This window comes from Neofelis nebulosa, chromosome X (assembly GCF_028018385.1).
Source record: "Neofelis nebulosa isolate mNeoNeb1 chromosome X, mNeoNeb1.pri, whole genome shotgun sequence".
Classification (NCBI taxonomy): Eukaryota; Metazoa; Chordata; class Mammalia; order Carnivora; family Felidae; genus Neofelis; species Neofelis nebulosa.
Window position 1 is genome coordinate 99,512,556 of NC_080800.1, and position 12,521 is coordinate 99,525,076.

The following is a 12,521-nucleotide window of genomic DNA, read 5'->3' on the forward strand; positions in this document are numbered from 1 at the left end:
TAGAATAAGTATAGCAATGCTTATATAACACTTATTTGTGGCCAGTGTTTTGCACATATAACTCATTTAATCCTTATAGTTCTGTAAAGTAGATACTATTATTATCCCATCTTTGAAATAGGGTAATGGAGGTACAGAGTGGGGTAAGTAGTTTGTTAAAGATTGCAGTGCCAGGATTTGAATTCAGGCTGGGTGGCATCAGCATGTGTCCTCTGAAATACACTGTACTATCTGTACAATGGAATGGCCAGAGAACACAATTTTTTTTCTGGACAAATGATATTTGTGTTCTTGCCTAGTTATCCACATTGCATATCCAGGGGGATGTTTCCCATGGTTAGCTGTGGGCCTGCCACTGTGAAAGACTTCAGATAAACGCTAAAGTATTATAGTTAAAAAAAATTTTTTTTTAAGTTTTTATTTTTTGAGGGGCACCTGGGTGACTCAGTTCATTGAGTGTCTGACTTCAGCTCACGTCACGATCTCACAGTTTATGAGTTTGAGGCCCGTGTTAGGCTCTGTACTGATAGTTTGGAGCCTGGAGCCTGCTTTGGATTCTGTGTCTTGCTTTCTCTCTCTGCCCCTCCCTTGCTTGTGTTCTCTCTCTCTCTCTCTCTCTCTCTCTCTCTCTCTCTCTCTCTCTCTCTCTGTCAAAAATAAACAAACATTAAAAAATACTTTTTGCGTGTCATCCTTGCACAGGGGCCATGCTAATCTTCTCTGTATCGTTCCAATTTTAGTATATGTGCTGCCGAAGCGAGCACTAAAAAATACTTTTTAAAGTAATCTCTATACCCAACATGGGGCTCAAACTCATAACCCCAAGATCCAAGAGTTGTATGCTCTTCTGACTGAGCCAGGTAGGTGCCCCTCAATTTTTTTTCCCCAAACCAAAGTGTATCCAGCTTTATTAAAGATACTTCTCATAAACAATCATGGTATTTCAGGCAGGACATGGGCAGACAATTGTTAACAGTATACAACAACTTTCAAACTCCCTTCTTCAATGGACTACCAAAATCAGGAGGCCACTATAAAACCCAGTGAAGTTTTCGTTTGATGCTCTGAACAGGGAAAGTTTAGACTGAGGGTTGACATTTCACATTTGCATGTTGTTTAACAACTTTTACAAGCCAGCCCCGACTTTCAGGAAATGAAAATGGCAGAATTACCAATCTGAAGCTCCACAAACTAAAATAGGAACCCTTTTGAGGGATGCCATCTCAATGGTGACACTAACGTCCAGATTGCTTTACATACTGGGAACCATTTCTTGGGGTCAGGTTCCAACAGGTCTCTGGGTTTAAGGGAGATAAGCTTATGTTGAAGGCAGAGGAGAAGAGGACATAAAAATGAATTTTAGTTTTTCCACACCACAAGGCGTTTGTGCCAAAGTGACTAATGTGTGTCAACATCAAGGAATCCCTCCTCCTGGGAACCAAGGGAAAGTTTCTCAGAACTAGAAGGGGATGGTGTTTTTCCCCTTGTATCAGTCTAGCTTCAGAGATATTCTACTACTGACGTATGCCCTTCCCCCAAAACAACACTGAAACATTCTGTGTGCTAACAACATAGCTTAAAAAAAGTAAAACAAAATTCTGCAGTTTTATAAAACTTGATAAAAAATAGTATTTCAAACTGTACAGTCACCAGAAGTACACAGTTACCCATAATGCACACACTTGGCATCTCCAGCACCTTTCTGCACCTGGTCTCTTGTGGCACCTCCGTTTTCTGCAGGGTCATTCCCGTCCTTGCCAGCATCAGCTCTCCCCTTGTTCCCTTTGGGTACCTTCTTCCCCTTCTTTGCAGGGGCCTTTTTAGGTTGGACTCCGGCCTTGCAGGAGCAGGTTTAGCAGATAACCTTGCAGATCTTCTCTGTGGCTCATCCTTCAGCTTGGCTTTATCTCCTTTAGCATCCCCTTCAGCCTCTCTCATGGGCATGGTGGTGACGGTGGTGGGACATAGGTGCTGGACGTGGGGATGCAGTGGCGCGTGGGCTTTGGTCGGTCCGGGGGTCATTCTCGCCTCTACTTCTTCACATGGCTCCTCAACATTTTTATACCAAACATTTATATGCCTCCTCTTTTGGTCGCTAACTACTGTTGATTGAGTGAGTGAAAGTGCTGCTATTTGACAGACCGAATATAGCATATGTGCAGGCAAGGCCCATCTTATGCTGACTCTAGAGTCAATCCACTGATGGTGGATTGTATTTCAGCAGTTTTATGAAAATTAATGAAATTTTAGCTGATCTTAGTAGGTTCACCTTGCCCAGAACTTGATTACCTGGCCTGAATGAAGAGAGGGTAGTTCCAAAATTCCAGTGTATTCTCGGTGGGCAGTTAATGCAAAATTTTCAGGTATGAACTTTGGATAGTTTGCAGATCAAGGAGATACTGAAAACATAAACCAGGGCTCTCCTTGGATGAGTAATAGGTGGCATTAAAAGACTATTATTTGATCTCTTGCTTTTGACATTGGGTCTAATTATTCTACTAGTAGATGGTACCAGATCCTTGTTCAGTCTTAGCCTAAATGAGAACACGTGGCTTGGGTAAGACAGTTATATATTTTAATTCACTACATTTCTTCCTTCATTTATTCACCATTTATTAAGAGTTATTATAGTACAGTTTTTAACACTACTGGCCCTCAAATCAAATTTTACCTATGATGCATATTAGTTGTATGATCTGGGGCAAATTACTTAATCTTTCCAAGCCTTAGTTTCTTGTTTGTAAAACTGAGATATTGTGTCTAATATTTACCTCAACATGATTGCTTTGAGTATTAAATCAAATAATGTATGTCAAGCCCTTGCAAAGTAAATAGAACATATTCAATAAGTGTTAGCTATTACTAGTATTGTGTACCTATTATGTCACTGTGTCTGTCTCCTAGGGAGAGGAAACAAGAACGTAAATAGTTAAAACACAAGGTAGAAGGTCATATGTCATGAAAGGAGGAAAATTAAAATGCTCTGGTAGTTCAGAAGAGATAAGAGTCCTGGATGAAGCCGCAAGGAAGGAATCATGGAGGAAGTAACACCTAAGTTGAGCCTTGAAGGAAGGATAGAATGAAGGCATGCAGTTGTGAGAACACTATTTCTAGAGTCAGCTATAAATACACACTGCGACTGGACTGCAAATGATGAGTCATCCTTTTCTTCTTCTTAATCCCAGTAATATGCAGAAAGGAAATCCACAGTGGTAGCAAATTCTTGCCACCAGTGTTCCTTCCCCTCATTTTCTATGGAGAACACAGAAGGACAGCCTTGTTTCCTGCTGCAGTAATAGAGGCACTAAGTTCAAGGTCATGTAGTCAGCTTTAAATTAGACTGTTGTGCATGAACTCTCTAAGTAATCAAGCACCATGTACATTTTTATTAGGCATTTACTCTAACCTAATCTCATGTGGTGCTTTGGGGGTACAGAAGTAGTATGCCCTTGAAGAAACTATGGTCACAATGGGAAATATGATATAAATACAGTAAATAGTTTATAAAATAATATAGAATCTAATATTCAGGTATGTGGTGTGAACTTTTTATCTAATATAAGTTGTGAAAAAAAAGATTGATCCATGGAACTTCAGGTGATTTTGTAAAGATGGCTTTATGGGATAGGAATTTGAGTTTTTGGATTGATGTAGGGGAGGGGAGAAGAGAGCATTTGAGGTGGGAAATTTTTTAGCAATGCTAGTAATTCATGAATGAGAATTCATGAAGATAACACCTTTTAACTTATGGATTAGAATTTCAGTGATGTCTGCATCTCTTCAACTGCATGATACTTACAGAGCTGTGTTTGGATCTGTCCTGTCCTAATGCCCCCACTCCAGGTGATTTATAAACCATGCATATATGTGGGACACTTTCTCAGACTCCTGCTCTTGTTGATGCCTTCCACCATCCAGAAACTGTGCGTACGTGAGCTAAATGAATGTCACGTCATTGACAGGAATAATTCTCCATTTGTAGACGTTTTGAGGAAATGAATAATTTTGGCTCATTTCAAAAAGGGGTCTTTCAAAGTCAGCACATTCTCTGACATTCTTCTCCCTTCTTCCCCTTTCATGTGTGAACCCCACTGATTTCTTAGGAAGATGCCCTGGTTGTCATGGTGAAAACTACGCTAATTGGGTTCCTCTAGTTGATGTTCTGTCAAGCTCACTGCCCCACTGAGGATCTGGAATAGAGCACTTAACTTTTTCCTTCTCAAAGAACGTGTTCCCAGCAAGTCAGCTGCCTCAGCAGAAAATGGAAGTTATTTGAAATGTCCAATATGTTATCCAAATATTTCACCCTTCATGGGGCCAGACATGCACAGTTTCACTTTCATTTGGTATCTTCTTTCCACAGAGAGTACTGATGGAAACTCAGCTGGAGATTTTTAACTGTGTTAAGTGGTTTGGGGGAATTTGTAAAAAGTGAAAGCGTGTGGACTGATGTCAATTTGAGAAAGGAGACCTGAGTCCAGGGCAGGGCTGGTCCGAAGTAAACTGAAGTAGTCCTTTTTTGTGGTTGTCTTGCCCTGTTTCCCCTCCTGCTAGAAGGAATAAAGGAAGGAAAAAGGAAGGCCAGCAAGCCTAGTGCCTCCATCACAAGTTGTCATCTCAACTTGAGACAGTTCCTGATAGCCCTTCTCTCCCAGTCTTTTAAATCAAAGGGTAGCTATCTGGTGTACCAATTTCCCAGGGTATTTTCTTTGCTTGAGGACTTATAGGAAAATCTGAACTATGGTTTTCATGGCTCTGAATGATTTAACATATCACTTATGTAACTTACCATTTGAAATTGCCCTTGATGACCATTGGGATAGATATTTTGGTATTCCTTATATGACATCAGGCAAGCTGTTGCCATCATCTACATATTGGTTTAATTTTCCTAGACCTTCTTGGTAGTATTGACTCACTGAGAAATTGTGAGTATACTGTGTAGCTCTATGTTTCTGTTTTTGAGGTTGATTCTTCTGACTTTGGAGGAGCACATGCCTAGGTTGTGTGAGGTTAAGGGTTCCCCTAGGTCTTTTTGTCCTTTTACCATCTCCTGGAATACTTTGTGATGTTTCAAACTCATCTGAAGACCTATCATTCCATCTGTGTCTTTAAATGCACTTTTAACTGTCACTGGTCCCTTATACCTCAGTGTGAATGGGTGTGGGAGACGGTTTGGGGCACTGGTCACCTGAGGGAACAAGGAGAGGAAACACCATGGAGGAAAAACCTGCCCATTGGGTATTTGGGGCTAGGAAAACAACTTGCCTTTTCAACAATTTTGCCTCAGGCTGGTAGTGGGAATAATAATGATAATTATCATCAGCAGCAAGTGGTGCCCAATTAAGTGCCTAATTGGGCATGATGCTGTACTTAGACAACTTCACAGACCTATCCGTTTCTGCAGAGCTTGAGACAAACACACTGTTACAGAGACTGGGTTGTTCAATTGTAATATCAAGTCAGTTGGTGCAAAATGTGTGGTTCACATTGCACATAGGCTAAAGATCAGTTCATTTGGGGGGAATATGGGGGCAGTGAGATTGAAAGTAGGAAGGTAAATGGAACCTGAATATTATTTTGGCTTTACTCCTCATCAACTATTGAGAAATGTTTAGGCTCTTTCCTGCTTCAGAAAGTAATATCACAGATTCTTTGATGATAAAGAAAGCCCTTGCTAGGCATCAAGAACATTTTTCACACTATCAGAGATCACTGTTTACCCTTGGAAATGGGGATGGAAAAGGAGAGGGATGGATGGGGACTCACACCAGAATGACCCCGGATGATGGTTTTGTATGGCTTTATAGAGTATAAATATATGCTAAGATTTGCATGCTTACTGAGTTCCAGGTGTTGTGTGAAGTATCCTACGTAAACTATGTCATTTAATCCTGCTAACAACGACTACCTACATGAAGAAATAGAGGAATAGAGAGTATAATGAAGTTGCTCCAAATCACACAGCTATACAGATTACCCCTCCCAGTACACCCATATTGTATTGCATTTCTGTGATAGTTTTGTCTTATCATAGTCAATCTCTCTCTGCAAAAGGTCGATGCAGTTAGTTGAGGACTCCACTTAATTGGATTCTGGTTAGTTGAGGTTTGGCTCTTTCAAAGGAGATTGCAGATGGTTCACCTCAGGCACAAATTAGCCACTTACTGTCCACCAAATAATTACATCTCATGGTAGTGTATTGCTAGAGATTGAAGAGTCTAATATTTATACACCAAAGAAACCTGATATATCAAAGGAGAGGCCTGAGTTAAGTAGTTCAGAGGGCCTGGAACTCTGTTGAATTCAAGCTGTTCTTATAATTCCATTATTGTTAAATCCCTTCCTTCCCAACAACCCACAAGCTGCCCAGCCATGAAGGCTTGTTTACATAGGGTTCCTTTAATTTAAAGGGAAAAAGAGCTTTGCAGCTTGTAGGGTGGAGGTGAAGCCTGCCTGTGCTGTAGTTCCTACAGTTTGCCCTTACATGTTTCCATAGAAACAGAATTGTTGCTTGAACTAAAAATTCTTAGAGTTGTTTGAAACTTGAGCTAACTTTATCAGAACTGAAGGAGAGATTCCTGGCTTTCCATTCTACTGGCAATTAGTGGAGTCTATGTGTTTAGAGGGGAAAGAAGGCACTCAAGGACTCTTTAGAGTCAGATTTGCATGAACCCTAGATACCAGTGGAGAGAGAGATAACCGCGTATGTGAATCCCCTCTAATTCTTTTCCAACTCGTCTTTCCATTTAGCTCAGCCATCTTGCCCCAGAGCATAGGATCATTTTGGAGGCAAGAGTAGTTAAGAGCATGGACTCTAGAGTCAGGCTAGTTTGGGTTTGACTTCTGGCCCCATACTTATCACCTTATGTGAACTTGGGCAAATAATGTAAGTCATTAGATCCTCAGATCCTCATCTGTAAAATGAGGGGTAAAACCGATACTTGCTTAATAGAAATAATGTGAAGGTATTGTACCTGAAACATGGTAAACATTCAATAAGTGGTAGGTTTTGAAAAAGTTACTTGTCCTCCCCCAGAAACCTTGCTGATCTCTCCTAATCCGTCACACCTTTGAAGACCTTTACTTTTCTTTTTTTTAAAGTTAATTTATTTTGAGAGAGAGAGAGAGAGCAAGCAAGCAAGCAAGGAGGGGCAGAGGCGTGGGGGGTGGAGAGAATCTCAAGCAGACTCTGCACTGTCTGGGTGGAGCCCGATGCAGTGCTTGAACTCACGAACCGTGAGATCATGACCTGAGCCAAAGTCAGATGCTTAACTGACTGAGCCACCCAGGTGCCCCTTTGAAGACCTTTTCGTGAACCACATCTCATGTCATCTGTGTTGATGTCATTTTGCTTGCCACTTTTGAGGTTGTTGTCAGTTGAGGTCTAGTTTTGTTTTGTTTTTTATGGTTGTCTTTCAGATCACCTAGATTGTAACCACTTGAGGACACAGGTGGGCTCTTGCCTGGTATAAAGCTGAACACCCAGGATATACTAGTTAAATATTTGTGGGAGTAAAGACTGGGCTTTGGGCTTCACCAACTTATCCAGAGACTATTTTGGAGTTGACTTTTTGTCTCCACTGGAGTCCAGGTAGCCACTCTCTTTCTTAGCTTTTGCTGCCCCTACTAATAATACAATCTGGTAAAACATATCTAATGTGCCCAATTTAATAGGTTCCATCTCTAAGGACTGATGAAGATTGAAAGAATGTTCTCATACAGCCTAAGGCTTCTTTTGCCTGTAGTGGTCCAGTGTCGGTGGCTCATTTTATTTGGGGAAACACTGTATGAAGTTTGGTCAGCCTCAAAGACAGCCACTGGGGCCTCTTACTGGGTGTGAACTGGCAATGACTACAGCCAAGCAGAGCTGAGCTAGGGCTAAGATCAGCTTCATTTTAAGATTCTCCTATCGATCACCATTGGGTGGTGGTATCGCTCAGACTGGAGTTGTTAACCTTCAGCCTGGGCTACTTTTCTCAGATATTTTGCAGTTCAATATCATATCTAAGGTGAAAAATCACTTATGAGACAGTGCTCACGTTAAGTGGTGAGCAGCTTGTAGGTAGCCTGCTGGAGCAAAAAGGGCCATAGTAAGGCATTATTAAGGGAAAATCAAATGTTTACCGGGGCTTTGCAAAATATAGGGGGAAATGAAAAGAGGGCTTCTGTGATAAATGAACAAAGAGCTTGATTTCCTCATTTCTAAACTTCTCTATCACTCTAGTCAAATAGCAGACGTTATTCAAACTCGAATTATTTTTGCCACTCTGAATAAAGGAGGAATCCAAGGAGGGTCTTTGGGAGATTTTCAGGTGAGAGCCACGTCTCAGGGAATGGGTAATTTTGCTGTCGTTACCACTTTGGTTGGCATCTAGGTGCCAAGTTGGTTGAATATTTTCCATGAAGAAAAAGACTCCCTCCAGCCTGCAGAGGTATCTGCAGCTCCACCAGGAACCAAGGGCAGGCTCCAGACCCTGGTTGGAAGGCAGAGGAGAGGAAGGAGGGAAGTGTGTGAGAAGGGAGGTGAAGAGGAGAAAGGCAGAGGGGACAGCATCTGACCTTATTGAGTCAGCCTGTTAATTGTGTTTCCTACAGCTGGCCCTGCGTCTCTTTAATCCATTCTCCACACAGCCACCATTGATTTTCCTAAGCATAAATCTGATTGTCTCATTCCCTTGCTTAAAACCCTTCAGTGTTTCCTATTAAGCTGAGCATCAAGTCCAAGCTCCCTGACATGATGTACAAGTCCCTTCACAATCTGTTTCTTACTGCGATCTATCTCCCCTCTACCTACTTTCTATATCACACTTGATGCGACAATAATATTGAATGGCTTACAGATCTTTCTACCTCTCCCTGCCCCTGCTACACTCTTATATACACAAAAGGCTGCCCCATGTCCTTGCTTATGCAAATCCTTCTGCATGGAACACTGTTTCCATTTTTCTTTCCTAATTTCTGTTTCTACTTCAAGACACAGCTCAGATATCACCTCCTCTAAGAAGAATTTTCCAAGCCCTTCAGGCTAGGTTTCTCTTCTGAGTTCATGACACCTGTGTACACTTACTCCATTATGTTGAAATTTGTTTACATGTGTGTCTTCCCCACTGGACTGAGAGCTTCTTGGAGGATGGGACTAAAGGCATTCAGTATTTCAGATGGTGGTGAGTGATAGGCAGTGGTCTTATGTACCTGTCAGAAGTAGCCATGGTTTGGGCTTCCTTCCTGTTCAGTCAGTAGATGCCTGCTTTCTCACTGGCTTACATATTTGCAAAAAGTCGTCCATGCAATTATTCATTAGACTCCTGGCTCTAGGAAATGTTTGCAGTTTAAATGGGTGTTTATAGTGCCTTCTCTTTAGGGAACAATGGAATTTCAGGTACGAAGGCAGGCTAATGTAGAGACATTTTCCCTGGCCCTTGGACCACATGGTGTAGGCAGCAATCCATTAAGCCAATGTTTAGGGTCAACCCTCAACCCAGTGAACCCTGATCACCATAGTAATCTGTTAATACTCAGTTAATTTGTCTTTTAGAAAAACAAAATGTAGACATGTTGATTCTGAGGCTCTAGCTAGAGTGTGAGCTCCTTGAGGAGGGAGACTGTCTCCAACTTGTCTGGGCTTTCTCAGAGTGCTTTATACTATGGGAGAGGCTCTCAGGGGGTTCTGGCCAATCCTCTGATTTATGGGGGGTGGGTTTCTCTTCTTGCATTATGCCTAAACCGGCATGGAGGCAACACTTTGATACAGCTCAACCCCACTTGCTTGTCCTATGCTTCAAATCCCAGGGTGCTATCTCTACTAAGACTTAAATAAAAGCTAGTGCAAGGGAAGGGAAGGATAGATGGATGGATGGATGGATGGATGGATGGATGGATGGACGGACCATCAAACTTGGCTGCTCTCATCACACTATCATTTTTCAGAAATGTTAAATGATTCTTATTGAAAATTTTTTAAAAAACGAAGGAATCATATCTCATAGTATCTGTTGGAAAATGTGCTTTAAGTAGCAAGATCCAGTCTGTCCTTACTGGAGAAATGCCAGTTCTAGTGATGGAAAAGATTTTCTCAGACCATCTGTCAGTTATAGCAGTCTGTGTTTAACCCTTTCTGTACCAGCAGAAAAGAATTCACTAATCTAGTAAGTAGCTGCATTGGGTGCTCTGGGGGATAAGACCTGGTACCTGCTTTCAAGGGGCTTAAAATCTGAGGAGAGACGAGAGCTACAGGATCGTGTATAAAGCAGGCCAAATGTACTACAGGAGGCATCTGAAGGCAGGGGGAGAGGGCAGGAATTGTGGGCCCTGTGGGTAGAGGGACTTGCATGTTTAATGCCAATAGAGGTGGAGAAGACCAGCATATGTCTGTACAATGGGAATAGTCTGGTGTTCTAGGAATATAGGATATGGTGATAAAAGTAGATTATTTGACGGTCAGATGAAGGAGTAATTTGACTGTCAGAGTAAGAGGTTGGCTTTTTATTCTATAGACAATGGGTTGTCATTGGCAGGTTTTGTAGCGATCAATACCTTGTTCAGAGCTATGTGTAAGGAGGATTATTTGGACAGCTTACGAAGTATGGGTTAAGTACTGAGCTGTTTTCTCCAACCTCAGGGGAGGTAGAAATGGATTCATGGCTTCTGCTATTCAAGATTTGTTGCATTGGGTTTTAGAGACTTAGAACTATATTTTTATTTTATTAGTTGCTAGTAGATTGATAGTCCAGAGGTCATCGCTCAGGGTAAGAGAGCTAGCTAGCCCAGGGCGCCTGGGTGGCTCAGTCAGTTAATCGTCTGACTTTGGCTCAGGTCATGATCTCACAGTTAGTGAGTTTGAGCCCTGCATGGGGCTCTCTGCTGTCAGCACAGAGCCTGCTTCAGATCTTCTGTCTCCCTCTCTTTTTCTTTCTGCCCTTCTCCCACTTACTCTCTCTCTCTCTCTCTCTCTCAAAATAAATAAACATTAAAAAAAAAGAGAGAGAGCTAGCCCAGGTGGCTTGGGAGGGTGCATTTTTCTGGTGAACCTTGAACCTGTGTGAGCTTAATGGATTTTGAGTTAAACCTGGGCCACGTTTTCAATATTAGTGTGATGTTCTTCTTTATTTTGTGAGTGTACATGTATGGGTGTGTATTGTTTTGATTTTTTTTGAGTCTTTTGACTCCATTTTTTTGTATCTCATGGAATAGAACAGGTGGAGATTGGGGGTAGTGGTGGGGAGAATGTGGGGTCATATCTGATACCTGTATTTTCATTCTCCAGTTTCTTTCTTGGCCTAACGCTTAAGAAGCTTATGTTATGGGGTACATTTTTGGTTGGAGTAGCCCTAATGTTTATCCAAGTGTGGCTTTCTTTGGCCACCTGTAACAGAATTCACCAAAAGAGGAAACTGGTTAAAAATGCAGGTTTAGGGCCCTGCCCTGGATTGCCTGAATCAGAGACCAAGTATCTGCTTATTCCATAAGTGACCTAGGTGATTCAGATGCATGCTCAGGCTTGAGGACCACTCAAATAGGAAAAGATTAAAAGCCAAAAAAACTGAGTTGTGAATGTAAAAGGGAGATCATAAGGTAGAAAAAAGGTAGATCATAAGTCATTAAAGGGAGTTTTGGAAAGTCTAGAAAACTTGGCCTTTTGCAGTTTTTCTTTTAGTTTGTCAAGCTAGGAAAGTTTAGGTCAAAGAAGAGAAACTTGTGGTAAGGGGATATTCCTATTCTGGAATGGTCTTTCTTCTTTGTCTCTCCCTGTACAAATCTGACGAGTTCTTCAAGGCTCACCTCCCCTCATATATTTCAGGATCATTCCAGCCCCTGACGACTCTCGTGGTTTTCAGAGCTGTCTTTCACTTCCTAGTTGTTCCTTACTTTTCCCTTTTAGCCCTGGGGCCTCTTGTGTGTTGTTAGCTTGGGGCCTCTCGATGTACTGACAGCTTGCCATTGAATTTGTGGGGACTTTGCCCTTGAATTTGGATCTGGGATTTACCTGCTTCTTGCCTTTTGATGTTGTCTCCCCAACTCATCTCTAAACTCCTTAGAGGCTGCAGCTTATTCTTCTTTACACACTGATTGTGTGGCATGTGATACCATACTTGTCACCCAGTAGGAGCACGATCAATGCTTGCAGAGTGAATGAGAGATTTCAGAGGACATGATGTAGCTTTGCTTGAGAAAACACAAATACCAAAGCTCTGTTGAATAAAGGGGAAAGTGAACCTAAACCACATGCTTATGTTCACTAAAATAGTCAAGTACTTAAAAATGAAGTGTGCAAATTTCTCTGTCTTCTCAGGAGCTTTGAAAGAATTGCAGCGAGTCCAAATTCTTTATTTTCATTTATGAGACACCCATTTCCATAACTCGCCTTCCATTTTCAACACTTTCTTTCAATTCCAACTATGACTCAGGCTTGCTTTTTATTTCTGGCAGCATGTTGTCTTTTAACTGGGGAGTGAAAAAGAACTTGGAACAATGACTTTCAAACTTCCCTAGTCCTTCGATAACAGTCCTTCTTAAGTGCT

General features: G+C 41.6%; 1 non-coding gene and 1 pseudogene across 1 annotated transcript; both read right to left on the reverse strand.

The window, feature by feature from the left end:
• Positions 1-660: 660 nt before the first annotated feature.
• LOC131503260 (U6 spliceosomal RNA) lies at positions 661-764 on the reverse strand. Its single transcript, XR_009257364.1, has one exon. It is a non-coding gene; the product is annotated as a U6 spliceosomal RNA (small nuclear RNA).
• An 899-nt stretch (positions 765-1,663) lies between these two features.
• On the reverse strand, positions 1,664-2,037 carry LOC131502131 (non-histone chromosomal protein HMG-17-like; annotated as a pseudogene).
• Between the last annotated feature and the right edge of the window lie 10,484 nt (positions 2,038-12,521).